The sequence below is a fragment of the Mytilus californianus genome, unplaced genomic scaffold, assembly GCF_021869535.1.
Source record: "Mytilus californianus isolate M0D057914Y unplaced genomic scaffold, xbMytCali1.0.p SCAF_10, whole genome shotgun sequence".
Classification (NCBI taxonomy): Eukaryota; Metazoa; Mollusca; class Bivalvia; order Mytilida; family Mytilidae; genus Mytilus; species Mytilus californianus.
The window spans coordinates 36,546,621-36,559,348 of record NW_026262582.1 but is presented as its reverse complement, the minus strand read 5'-3'; positions in this window follow the sequence as shown (position 1 = coordinate 36,559,348).

Below are 12,728 nucleotides of genomic sequence, written 5' to 3'. Positions count from 1 at the left end.
AATTAAATCTTGACCATTTAACTTTCACTTGTTTATCAAAGGGTACAACTGTCAACTTTGCCCAAGTCAGTAAACCCTTGCAATGCATAAAATGTAGCTTTACAATAAATATACATATTTAAAAAGGATCTATAGATTGTTTATTTTCATATATCAGATAAGTGAATTAGCGATCTGTGAAAATTCTTTATTGCCATGTTTTAAATATCTTAGATACACCGTATGGAGGTGCTCTTAATTGCAGGAAGCTAATACAGATAAGATGAATAGGTGTTCCGAATGAACAATAATTTAGCTTCCGAATATTCCTCCATAGACTATATTTCTAACTAATAAATATGCGTGAACCCTCAGGGGTTCACGCAAACATAATGAATAGAGAAAAATGAACAAAAAATATGAAGAACAGAGAATAATTGGGTGCAAAAGAATAAAGAATGACTGTCGAAAATAAAAGAATGAGATAATACAACAATGTTTACAGAAATGAAAGATATTATATTATTACAGAACAAATTAATAGTAAAATCATTTCATGAGAATTTTAGAGAACAAGCGTTACTTTTAAAGATAAAGAAAAATGTCCCCACAATTTAAAGAATATAGAAATTAAGGACCCCCATCCAGACCCTCTTAGTGGCTATAAGTTTAAGTTATTCCTTTATTTTTTTTTCTTTTGAATTGCTTTATGCTTTGTTATCCAGTTTATGCATGCGGTATAGGTTATGCTCATTGTTGAAGGACGTACGTTGACCTCCCTTTGTTTATATCATCATCCTTTGGTCTATCGTAGATAATTGTTTTATCGACAATGATACCACACATCCTAATGTTTATAAACATAAAGTATATTATTTATGCTTTTAATTTAAACTACAAAATGATTAAGGACATACGTATGGCGTAATGTCCAATATCTCCTTACAAAACTTATTTTTAATGTTCAAAAGATTTTTTGAAATTATTTGATTTTTGTTTGCTTTTAACCTCAAATCATCAACCAGCAAGTAGTCGAAAAAAAAAATAAAACTAACTTTGGCTTAAAGTAATATATTCATGTTTGACGGATCCACAATCTTACAAACCACACACACACACACACACACACACATATATATATACATGATATATATAGTATACCTACACACAATTATTATAAAGTATGCTTACATACAGCTGCCATGTTGCTTTCGTAATTGTATTAACTTAGAAAAAAGATTGGATCATCTATTCTGTACATATATCTTTACGTACAAATGACTATTGAATTTTGTTTAGGTATTTTCATTTATAGTGTTCATGTAGGGTAGGGGATATTTGGTATTGGTGTTGATTTGATATTTCACAGATCATATCCAATATATAATATTGTGTATGATATTATTCACGTGTATTTGATTTTGTTCGGTATATAATGGAGAAAGCTTTCTAAGTTGAAAAGCTTGTGTATGATCCTTTAATTTTGTCTTTGATTTGGAAAATAAAAAATGATAAAACTATCAAAGTTATATACAATGTAAATTTTAAACTCTGGTCATCGTTCGGTTTATGTCTTAGCCCTTCCTGTTTGAAGAGAACCGATAAATGAGTTTGTGGTATTTACTGTGGTTCCGAGAGAGGCATGTACATTTCAGAAATACTGGAAATTAAGGGGTATAAAAACTTTGTTGTAATGCCCCTAAATACTCCTTCACCATTCATCGGTTATATTGCTTTTGACGATAAGAAGTTATTATTCTATAAATTTACAGTCCTTGATTGGTGTAAGTTCTCATTAACAGTGTATGGTGTAATAGTGTATGGTGTACGGTATCCTTCAATTAATACGTTAGGTTACATTGTGGATAATTTTAAATGGTGCGATTCGTGTATGATTCACATGGGGAAAGGGGAAGGGAAATAAGATGGTGTATGGGGCATTGTGTAAAGTGTAAGGAGATTGGTGTATAGTAAGATGGTGTAATGGTGTATGTTATAATGATGTATGGTGACTAGAATAATAGGGTTTGGTATATATATTAAAGTAGGAAATTCTACACCATACAAGCACTGTACATCTCATTTTCAATTTGGTATTGTGAGTAATAAAGAATGAAGCATGCGTGTGTGTTTGTTGAAAGCTTGGTGTAATGGTAATGTGTTGCGAAGTTCCAGAAATAAGCTTAACGTCACATGTGACATTTAAGTTTTATTTTGCCTATGCGTATAAATAAAGGCAACAGTAGTATACCGCTGTTCGAAACTCATAAATCGATAGAGATAAAAACAAATCCGGGTTACAAACTAAAACTGAGGGAAACGCATCAAATATAAGAGGAGAACAACGACACAACAAAAACACAACATTAAAATGTAACACACACAGAAACGAACTATAATATAACAATGGCCATTTTCCTGACTTGGTACAGGACATTTTAAGAAAAAAATGGTGGGTTGAACCTGGTTTTGTGGCATGCCAAACCTCCCGCTTTTATGGCAACGTCAAACACAACACCAAAACGACAACATCACATGACAGGACCACAATACAAATAAATGGGAGAACATATAGGACAAAGAAACACACGAATAATAGCTAGCAGAAGGTACTAGGCTTAAAATTCAATACGCCAGACGTGCGTCTCGTCCACACAAGACTAACCAGTGACGCTCAGATGAAAAAAGTTTGAAAGCCAAAACAAGTACAAAGCTGAAGAGCACCGAGGACCAAAACTTCCAAAAAGTTGCGCCTAACACGGCCAAGATTTTCTGCCTGGGACAAGAACATCCTTATTATTTAGAATAATTTATAATTTTGCAAACAGTAAATATTACAAATGACTATATAATAGATATACATGATAAAACCAAAGTGGGGACTAACTACAGAATAAAAACGGATACATTACATAAAACAACTTAATCCAACATATAAAAATACACAGCCGAGTTAGCTAAAGCCTCAACGCACAAAGTGACGTCACATTTGAAATTCTAAAAAAACACACAAAGTGACGTCACATATGAATTTGTAAAAATATTTCCCAAAAATAAGATAGGATTAGGATTGATTCAAGATAGATTTGTAATACTGCCATTACATTTATTAATAACAATAACGTATAAGTGTCATTTCTGTTTTGTTAAAAAAAACTTTCATTATTAATTGAACACTTAAAGGTTCCTTTTCAGTTTCAAATTTCTGCAACAGGTTCCATTAATATGAAATCAAAACTGGTAGTGGCACTTAACTTGATTAATCAATATATCTCGTGTTGTTGTTGATGATTATTATTGGTGTTATTTTTTATTGTTGTTGGTGTTGTTAGTGGTGACAAATATCTTAATCGATCAATATCTCTGTCTGTTTTTCTAGGCAATGATGTACAACATGGAACCAGTCCTACAATTTCCTTAGTGAAAAATACTTCTGCAGAAAGCAGGATTGTGAGTTGCCATTTTTAATGTATTTATACTATTTATTCATTCATTCATTTGTATTGCCTACACATTCTCGTAAGCATGTTGCCATGGGGAAGATTATCATAAATGGGTACTATTCCCATTTATGGGTATTATACCCCAAAACAGGTATCAATTTTCAGTGATAAAAATTTAAACTTATTTGCTGTAATGGCGCAAGCATTCAGGTAAATAACAATATTTCGCCCATTGAAACCATGACTGAAATATCATCTGGATAAAAGTTAACAACCTTAAAAAATTAGGATTTTTGGAGGCCATTATCTTTGTATTCAGTTTTCATTTGAACGATCGTCTTAAAGAGGAAAATGTTGCCATTTATATGAATATTTGCGCCATGAGAGCCATTATGATGAAATACAAAATTTGTTATTCTACTGTAAATTGATACACGTTTTTTTGTACTATAATACCAACATTTATGAGGATTTTCCTCAACCTGTTAAACGTGTATGGTCACATTGAACGAGGCTAACTATCTAAATGATTTATGATGTTTCAAAGTAGACAGATCACTCAAACAAGAAGTTGTTTTCTCCAAACAAATTGTTATATAAAATTCGAGTCATATGGTCAGGACACCATTGGTCATTTCTCGCATTAGTAGTGGTTTATTTTTAATATACATTTATTTCTTTTTACAAATCTATGTACTCGCAGAAAGTCTGCATTTTACCTTATCTATATTTTACAACTGGAAAAATATATACCGCGTAGTGTTATCACAAACTTTCATATCGTGTGAAAAACAGATATTTTTTTGCGCGTGTCATCATTAATACAAAAGTTATGTAAAACAATGATTACTAGATCTATAGAAATTAATCAATATTATTGATATTTTATATCAAAATTCTATTTTTATCAATTCATATTTACTATACATATAAGATTTGACAGTTTTCTCTTGTCATTGAACAATATCGTGTCTTCATTTTCTATTTATGACTATGCTGTATAAAATCTTCTTAGAAGTACAGCAACTGATATTAGATATAAGCAGATTAAGTTCCTTTAGCTTGCATAATTGATTATAAAGATATTTTATAATTTTAGAGTTAAGTGTTTTTCCTTTACCGTTTCCTATACTGAGGGAATACGATGTTAAGCTATCCACATATTTTTAGCTCTTTCTAATATGATTTGAATATTCATCCGTTTTCTCGATCGTTTATCTGAATTTTTTTATGATGTGGTCTGTACTGGATAACTTTCAAAGAATGTGTGAACATCTTTTCTTTACTTTTTGTCAATTTGGTTAACTAAAGATTACAGGTGATATTTCATAGGTAAACACGCAAATGTCCGGTCAATTTAGTTCAGGTGTATCAAAGTTTAAAGCACAAATGCTGATAGTGTTTGGAGTGCAAATGTCCTTTCGTGCAACAAGTAAAAAAGCGCAAACGTCTTGTGTCCGATATTCAAGCCAAATTTACAATCAATTTAGCATGTTTACGCTGTTCTAAACCCATCTGCTTTTCGTGTGTTATTTGTTATGCAATATGAGATTACTTAAAAATGGTTTGACTATGCGAATATACTGCTTATAATAACATCAAATGAAATATATGTGGAATTTGATCAGACACAGAACGTATCAAATTTACCGTCTGTAATAGTTATTGAACAATTAATTCAGTACATGTTGGCTTTCTGCACATCTTAGGTGACCCGACCCTACTTGACCCAAACGACGATTTCTGTTAATCGAATCATTATGACATTGTGATCAAATTGTAAATATTGTTTTACTGTTGCATATGGTATAAATATTATTAATCGAAACAATATTTTTTTTTTTAATTTTACGTGATAGGCTAATTTCATAATACCGACTTTTGACTCCGGAGTTAATATATTCTTCGACAGGTTACCTACCAATGCCTACAATCGGTACAATTTTCTTTTTTTTTTGGGGGGGGGGGGGGTAAATGTTTTATGTTTTATATACATCAAAATATTATCGGAAAACAGTAAACTTTCCCATAAAATTGCACCGATTATATGTTTGATTTTACTTCTGTTGGTTGCTCTTATTTGAACGAGTACCAGGATGTCTTAGCACAGAGTAGGTACATGTAACCTGTCGAAAAATTATATATCCCGGAGTCTAAAGTCGGTAATAGAAAATGGTCTATTGATATAAATGTAAACACGTCAAAAGTGTTTCACCACTCAAAAATTACGTTATGTATTTAATGAAAAACATATTTGTCCTGAAGTTATTTCTCGCCCGATTTGAATTAATATTGAAATACTAGTCTGGATTATATATAACAAAACACGGTTTAAGATCAAATATGAAAATTTCTGCATTTTATATTTGTCATGTGTATCTGATAAGAGAAATTACACAGGCTCCGTGTACAGCACGACTACAGCCTGCCTTGAACCACTGTGCATGAAGTTCGAATCTCTTTTGAGCGAACTGGAGCGTAATGGTGTGAACCCAATTATTATTTTTAGTTATGTTTGGATCCGGGATCGCGTGGTTTGGAACTTGGACCTAAATGTAAAAATTCGTGTGGAATCCAGAGTTCACATTGAAATACTTTCAGACCAGAAGTACTTTGACAATTATGGACTTTCTTCTGTTATATGGTTTCTCATATCTCGCCGTCAAACTCTTCGGGTAATTGAGACCAGGGACTATGTCAATGAAAGTATCTTAGGATAAGATACTTTAGTAGTATTAAAACAGTATTAAGGATGGTCCTAGGACGTGTCTGAGACATGTCTTAGGATGTAAAGCAAAGCTATCTTAGGACAGTCCTAACTACGATTGTCCTAGGACAATCATAACACATTTATTTCATTGATAAAGATATGCAGAGAATTGAATTAAATATATTTTAATGTATTTCAGTATATATTTAAAAGGAGGAAAATAACGCAAAATAAAGTTTTATGCAATAATAATAGATACATAATTAAATACTATTACTAAATAAATTTCATACAACAACTTATTATAACTAAATTGTCAAAAAACTTTGTTAGAGGCTATTATTGTGTTGCAATTTAAGCTATATAAACTAGTTTCGTCCTTAGTTCCACTCGATTTCATTACATAAATTGAATCAGCCTTAGAAGAAAAAAAGTTCAATTTTTTCAAGAATCGAAATTCAAATGTTTTCTTCATTTCAGTTATTGCTGTATCATTTTGTCAGGTGCAAAAATTTTGCTTATATTGATAGACTTTTTAAGCTTCAAAAAAGGGCAGCACGAATTATTGTTAGATGAGCGTAATAATATGACATCGTCACACATATTTTTTGGAGAGCTGCGATGGATGCCCATTTCAGATTATTTTGTATATGGAAATGCAATTTTAGTTCTTAAAGTACTTCACCAAATGACTCCAGACTCCGGAATATCTCAATGTATTAAGATATATACATGGGGTAAATTATAGAACAACCAGACAAAGTCATTCTAATAAGCTTTTTGTTCCGAAAACTAAAACCGAATACTATAAACGCTCCATGTTAATATATGGAAGTATTTTATGGAATAATAAATTTGTCTGCAAATTTAAAATAATGTAACACAATTGAATCTTTAAAAAAAAACGTATATTGAAGAATATTTTGTTTAATTCTAATAACAGTATAATTATAGCTTGATATTTGTATTTGTATTTTCATTATTGAATTTCATACTTTATGTTATAATATATGTATATAAGGGCGTATTGCATTTCCCCTAATTTTTCAAAGTTCCAATACTACGTTTCCGGAAACTTAAAGTATACGTTTCCTGAAATTGTATTTATTACTTTTCCGGAAATTTACCTGGTAGTAAATTAGTAATATTTGAATATATGTTAGATAAATTATTTATTTCATATTTTTATACAAAAAAGGTTCTGATCTTATATCTACAATATATTAGATATAAAAAATATGAAAGTTTCACCTTAGTGAAAGATGATGATGTTGGAATTGTTATTTTTTTATGTTTCACCAACTTGAAATGTCTATGATCGTCTATGCAATGAAATAACTAATATTTTCATAGATGGCACAGTTAATTATTCAATACATGGGTGTAAAATGGTAACTACATTCCTCTTGTGTTTGCGTTACTTCCACTTTTATCAAAATGTGGGATCTGCTTATTGATGTGTGCATTTCCCGAAGACTAACTCTCCAGCCCGAGGTAGATCATATTGACTTTGAATGTGCAATGCATACTGCTGTTACAAAAATTTCATGCTGCTACAATCAGTTGTTGCAGGTTTCATTTAGGACATAGTTCAAGGTACTCCTTTAACTGGCAACCCGCTGATTGATACTTCGACACAAACTTCCGTTTGTGTAGATAAGATTGAAACAACAGCAGGGGTCCAGATAAGGTACTCCTTAATTATTTTCTCGAAAAAGTAATAATTTATTTTTTCCGGAATCGTTACTATTTCTCGGAAAAGTAAGGTATTTATTTCCGGAAACGTAGACTCTTTTTTGCGGAAACGTCATCTTTTTTTCCCGGAAAAGTAATGCCAATTTGCGGAAACGTAAAACGCCGGTATATAATGCAGGACCTTACAAGTAAACTAGTTGACACGCCCCCCCTGAATGGGATATACAGAACAGAGAAAAATGACAAAAAAAAATAATGAATAGAGAAAAATGAGCTTAAAAATAGAATAGAGAAAAATGAGCAAAACAAATAAAGACTAGAGAAAAATGAGCAAAAAGATATAGAATAGACAATAATAGGTGCAAAGGTATAAAGACAAATGTGGAAAATAAGCGAATTAAGTAATACAATGCGGATTATAGAAAAAAAACGATGTACAGAATAAAGAAATCATATAATTACAAATAAATTTAATAATAAAATGATTTTCATTAAAATTTATTCAATTTTTACAGAGGATGACCTTGAGGTCACTCCGATGTATTGCTATCGCCTAAATTTCCATTATGCAAATTAGTTTTGGGATTTCAACCGATCTATAAAAATTATAGATCCGCGGTCATTACAAGGGAAAAAAGTGCATTTTTATACCTGCGATTCCGTTCTCCGTTCGTACGATGTTTCATCAAAAAATGGAATCATTTCAGTTGTTGATTTAGTACTGAAAATTTGACTGAATTATCTCCTTATTAAATACGGTTTTATATGTTTAATAGGTGTTTAAGAAAGAGGTCAGGTGCTCATGTTCATTCATAAAATTATCGTTCATTTATGAATTTATCGTAAAATCAAAATCACTACACAGGTCACACAGGTTGTATACGTAGTCAAAAGATTACCTGTATAGTATCTAAAAATAGACAAACTTAACTGACTCCCCTTACTGTAGTGTGTGATAACATTTTGTGAGGGAATTCGATGTTTGCTATACCACTGTTCATTTCAACGCACTTTATGACGATACCACTTTATCAATATGAATGAAATTTTTTGCAGTGTTTTAAGAAATAATTTTACTTTAAAATCGCGTATCATTTGTGAACTATTAAATGTTTTACAAGGACGAATTTTCTGTATAAAGTCAATAATTGTGTGAACTTTTGAAGCCCAAACTTTTTATAGCCTTAAATACGCAAATGAAAGATCCGAAAACTATACCCATACAGAACGCCATGTTTTTGAAATTGTAGCAAAACTTTTGGTTGACAAATTTTAATTCGTTATTGCATAAATATTAACTTGAAATATCTGTCATTTTCTCCCTACCCAGTTTACCTCTATTACTCATTATGATGTGGACTTGACATTGTTATTGAATCTTATGCAATTTGATTGGATTAAGTTATTATTAGATTACCTTTAAACTGTTCATGCTTTTTCGTACGAGTATATTGATTAAATCAGAGCGTGCATGAATGTGTACAGAAAATTAAATGACCTGCAAACTGGACACTGGACCAGTCCATATTACGTTTTATCAATGAATAGATTTTTTTTTTATTTCCCAAATTACAGGGCCCATAAAGGGCATAAAATCAGATACAATTGATTTACATAATTGGTAACAACAACAATAATAGCGGCATATAAATAGATATTTAGTATATAAGCATTGGTCAGAATCAGATGAACGAAACTTAAGGTATGAAAGGTAACAATTGCCACTTTTTATCTTTTCACATAATTTTCCACATACACATTAGATAAATTATTTTTGATAGCCTATTGCGGAGAAAAATGAGAAAGTTTAATGTATTAACGTTCTATTCCATTAAATACGCCATTTTTCGAAGATAAATGCAGAAAAACATTTATGAACGGCTACGCCAGGTAAAATTGTTGTTTATCCTAAAAAAAAATACAATTTTCAGTTTCATTAGAATATTATAATAATAAAAAATCCCAAATTTATGTAGTCATTAGATAAAGTCCGTATATGTCCGATCTGCCTATTTTTGGACATCAAAAGACAATACGATCGTTTTAAGGTCAATTTCGTCTACCTCACACAATCTTGTTAGGCACTATAATGAAATGGACCTGAAATTTATTTCACATGTTTCCTGAAAATTGATAAATATCAAAGCAACATAGAGCTGTTTGTTCTAGTTCGTATAATGACAATTTAATGTCATGTTTGTTTGTGATGACCCCCCTTTTCGGGATTGCATCAGAATTATAGTTATCTCGTATCGCATGAGGATGACACATGTCAACTGAGCAATTATGTTTGGGACTTAGTTTTAAGAAATGATGTCAAAGTAACATTATGAAAATATTTTTAGTAAGCTGAAATATATATTTATTTTTTACATGTTTATGTCTTGTAAGATATTTTATTTCTGTCCCGTTTTTCAACATTAGCGTCTGGAAAGTTGAAATGTTTTAACTGAATGGTTAATTTAAATTAATTATGAAAATGGTTAAAATTAAATCAATAAAGGAAATTATTGCCCAGTTACAAACACTACCAGGGGATAATCCATAATGATTTTTTTTTTCAGTTATATGTTTCAGCACATGTATAATTAACCCCAACTTTAGCCTGGTAAACTTGTTGTCTCCTTGTAAAATATAAAACATATTTAAAATGATTTCCTGCTAAAGTCTTATATTGATATAAAGTTAAAACCGTCTTGCTTCTCACTAGTCAACACTCCTGTCCTGTCAGGTTTAATTCTTATATATATGGATGAAAAATAAAAGTCCACAAAACATTAACATGGCAGCAATTGCTTTTACAGCCTTTAAGACTTTGATTTTTTTTTTACAGAAGAGAGTCCACCATGCACTTGCATTACACTATAATAATAGTAGAATAGTATGATATACAAATAGATGAAAATTATATATACATGCAACCGTAATATTAATATAATATATAACAACAAACCAGTGTATTCTCTGGAACTATTATTATAATAGTCTAAGGTATACTGATTTGTATCACTACAATATATATAATAGTTATTACGGTGAGGTTGAATTTCCTGTCATTTATTCATCATCCAAGCACGAACTTGTATAAGAAAAAAAATCTCTGTAAATTAACCTCAGTTTCAGGTATTGAGATGTGATCTGTTTCTGTGACATGTGCTTTTGACCGTCCACAAGAACCTGCTGTCATCCGATGTTCAGTACTTCAGTACTTTGATTTAAAGTTAAAAAATGTGCTCTAAAAAAATTGAATTACAGAAATGAAGGAACCCCATCCAGAACTTACCTAAACCAACACTGATAAACTTCAAAAGTCGAATACCATAGGTCGTACAGATCGGCGTGGGACGTTTGTGCTTTTTGATAGGACATTTGCGCATTTTTTACAGGCCATTTGAGTATTATAAACATAACAGTTGAGTTATCATGGTTAAAAATATAAACATCTTTTAATATCCAAAACACAGCACATTTATATACAGCTTTAAGTTGTTCTTTTCTTTCTTTAGTTGCTGGGTTACTTTTCTACTGACCAATAACCCCACAAATTTCATCTTTTTTTAAAAATCAATTTCAATAAGTCCATGAAAATGTTATTCAGTCCTTGAAAAAAAAACCGTAACATCTTTCATTTGAAAAAAAACCAAGTAACTCTAATAAGTTTATTTTGTGAAATAAAAGAAACTACTTATGATCACCGCTCTTAAGTATCTATTTTAAATCCAATAAAGTAAAAAGCTGCTTTAAAAAAAATAATGCAAAATTTTGAATGTCCCATCAATTAAAATTTTGTTTTATCTATGTTTTACTGGAATAAAATTTTTGTGATTTTATGGTCAGTACGGGTTATTACTTTTTAAAAAATGTATGAATATCATCCTTTCATTTGGGTAAATTTGGTTACGATAACAAGACTAAGTGAACTTTCATAGGTAAAAGTGGAGAATTTGTTTTCCGGATTCCTAATTTATTTTCATCTGTTGCAACTTATGCTATTTTTTTATTTTCCGCTCGAAAATTTATTTTCACTTATGTACACATTTGTTTCCTGTATTTTGTGTTGCAGAATATTCATTTTCATCCTGTCTTGTGTAAAATTATTTATTTGCAGTTTGTACCAGGCTAAGTTATTCATTTTCTAAATTCTCCTTAGTTCCACTCGATTTCATTACATAAATTGAATCAGCCTTAGAAGGAAAAAAAAGTTCAATTTTTTCAAGAACCGAAATTCAAATATTTTCCTCATTTCAGTTATTGTTGTATCATTTTGTCAGGTGCAAAAATTTTGCTAATATTGATAGACTTTTTAAGCTTCAAAAATGGGCAGCACGAATTGTTGTTCTAAACCCCACTACCCCACCCCAACCCCGGAACAAATCAAATGGTCGTACCCTAAGCAAGAAAGAATGTGCAAAATATTTGTGTTTTACAAATTAAAATCATTTAATTATATTTCAGAGTACCTGGTTTGACATCCATACCATTACAAAAAAACTTAGTTTGAAAAGGAGGAAATACAACATACAACTAAGGGGCTCTATTTATAGCTCGGAAGATGACGATTTCATAACGAGTCCCATAGCTATTCTGAAAATTAATATTGATGTTACAAAGAACTCGAGCTCGTCTTATAGTAAAATCTCACCAATCAAAAAGAGGCATGGTGTTCTTAAAGATCCATGTGTTGATTGGGGGGAGCTACGAATCCAAAAACAAGGTATGTGGTATGCACTGGCTGATTCAGGTTGATCGGAAAAATTACATTTTTTGGCGGCATAAAATCGTCCAAAAATAGTTTTTTTAGCATCATTCCGCTCGGCATTTTACATAGTATAGGTTAAATTTTCATTATTCTCGAATCCACCCCTGGTGTCGGTTTTTGCCACTGTTGGAGTCCGTATTTC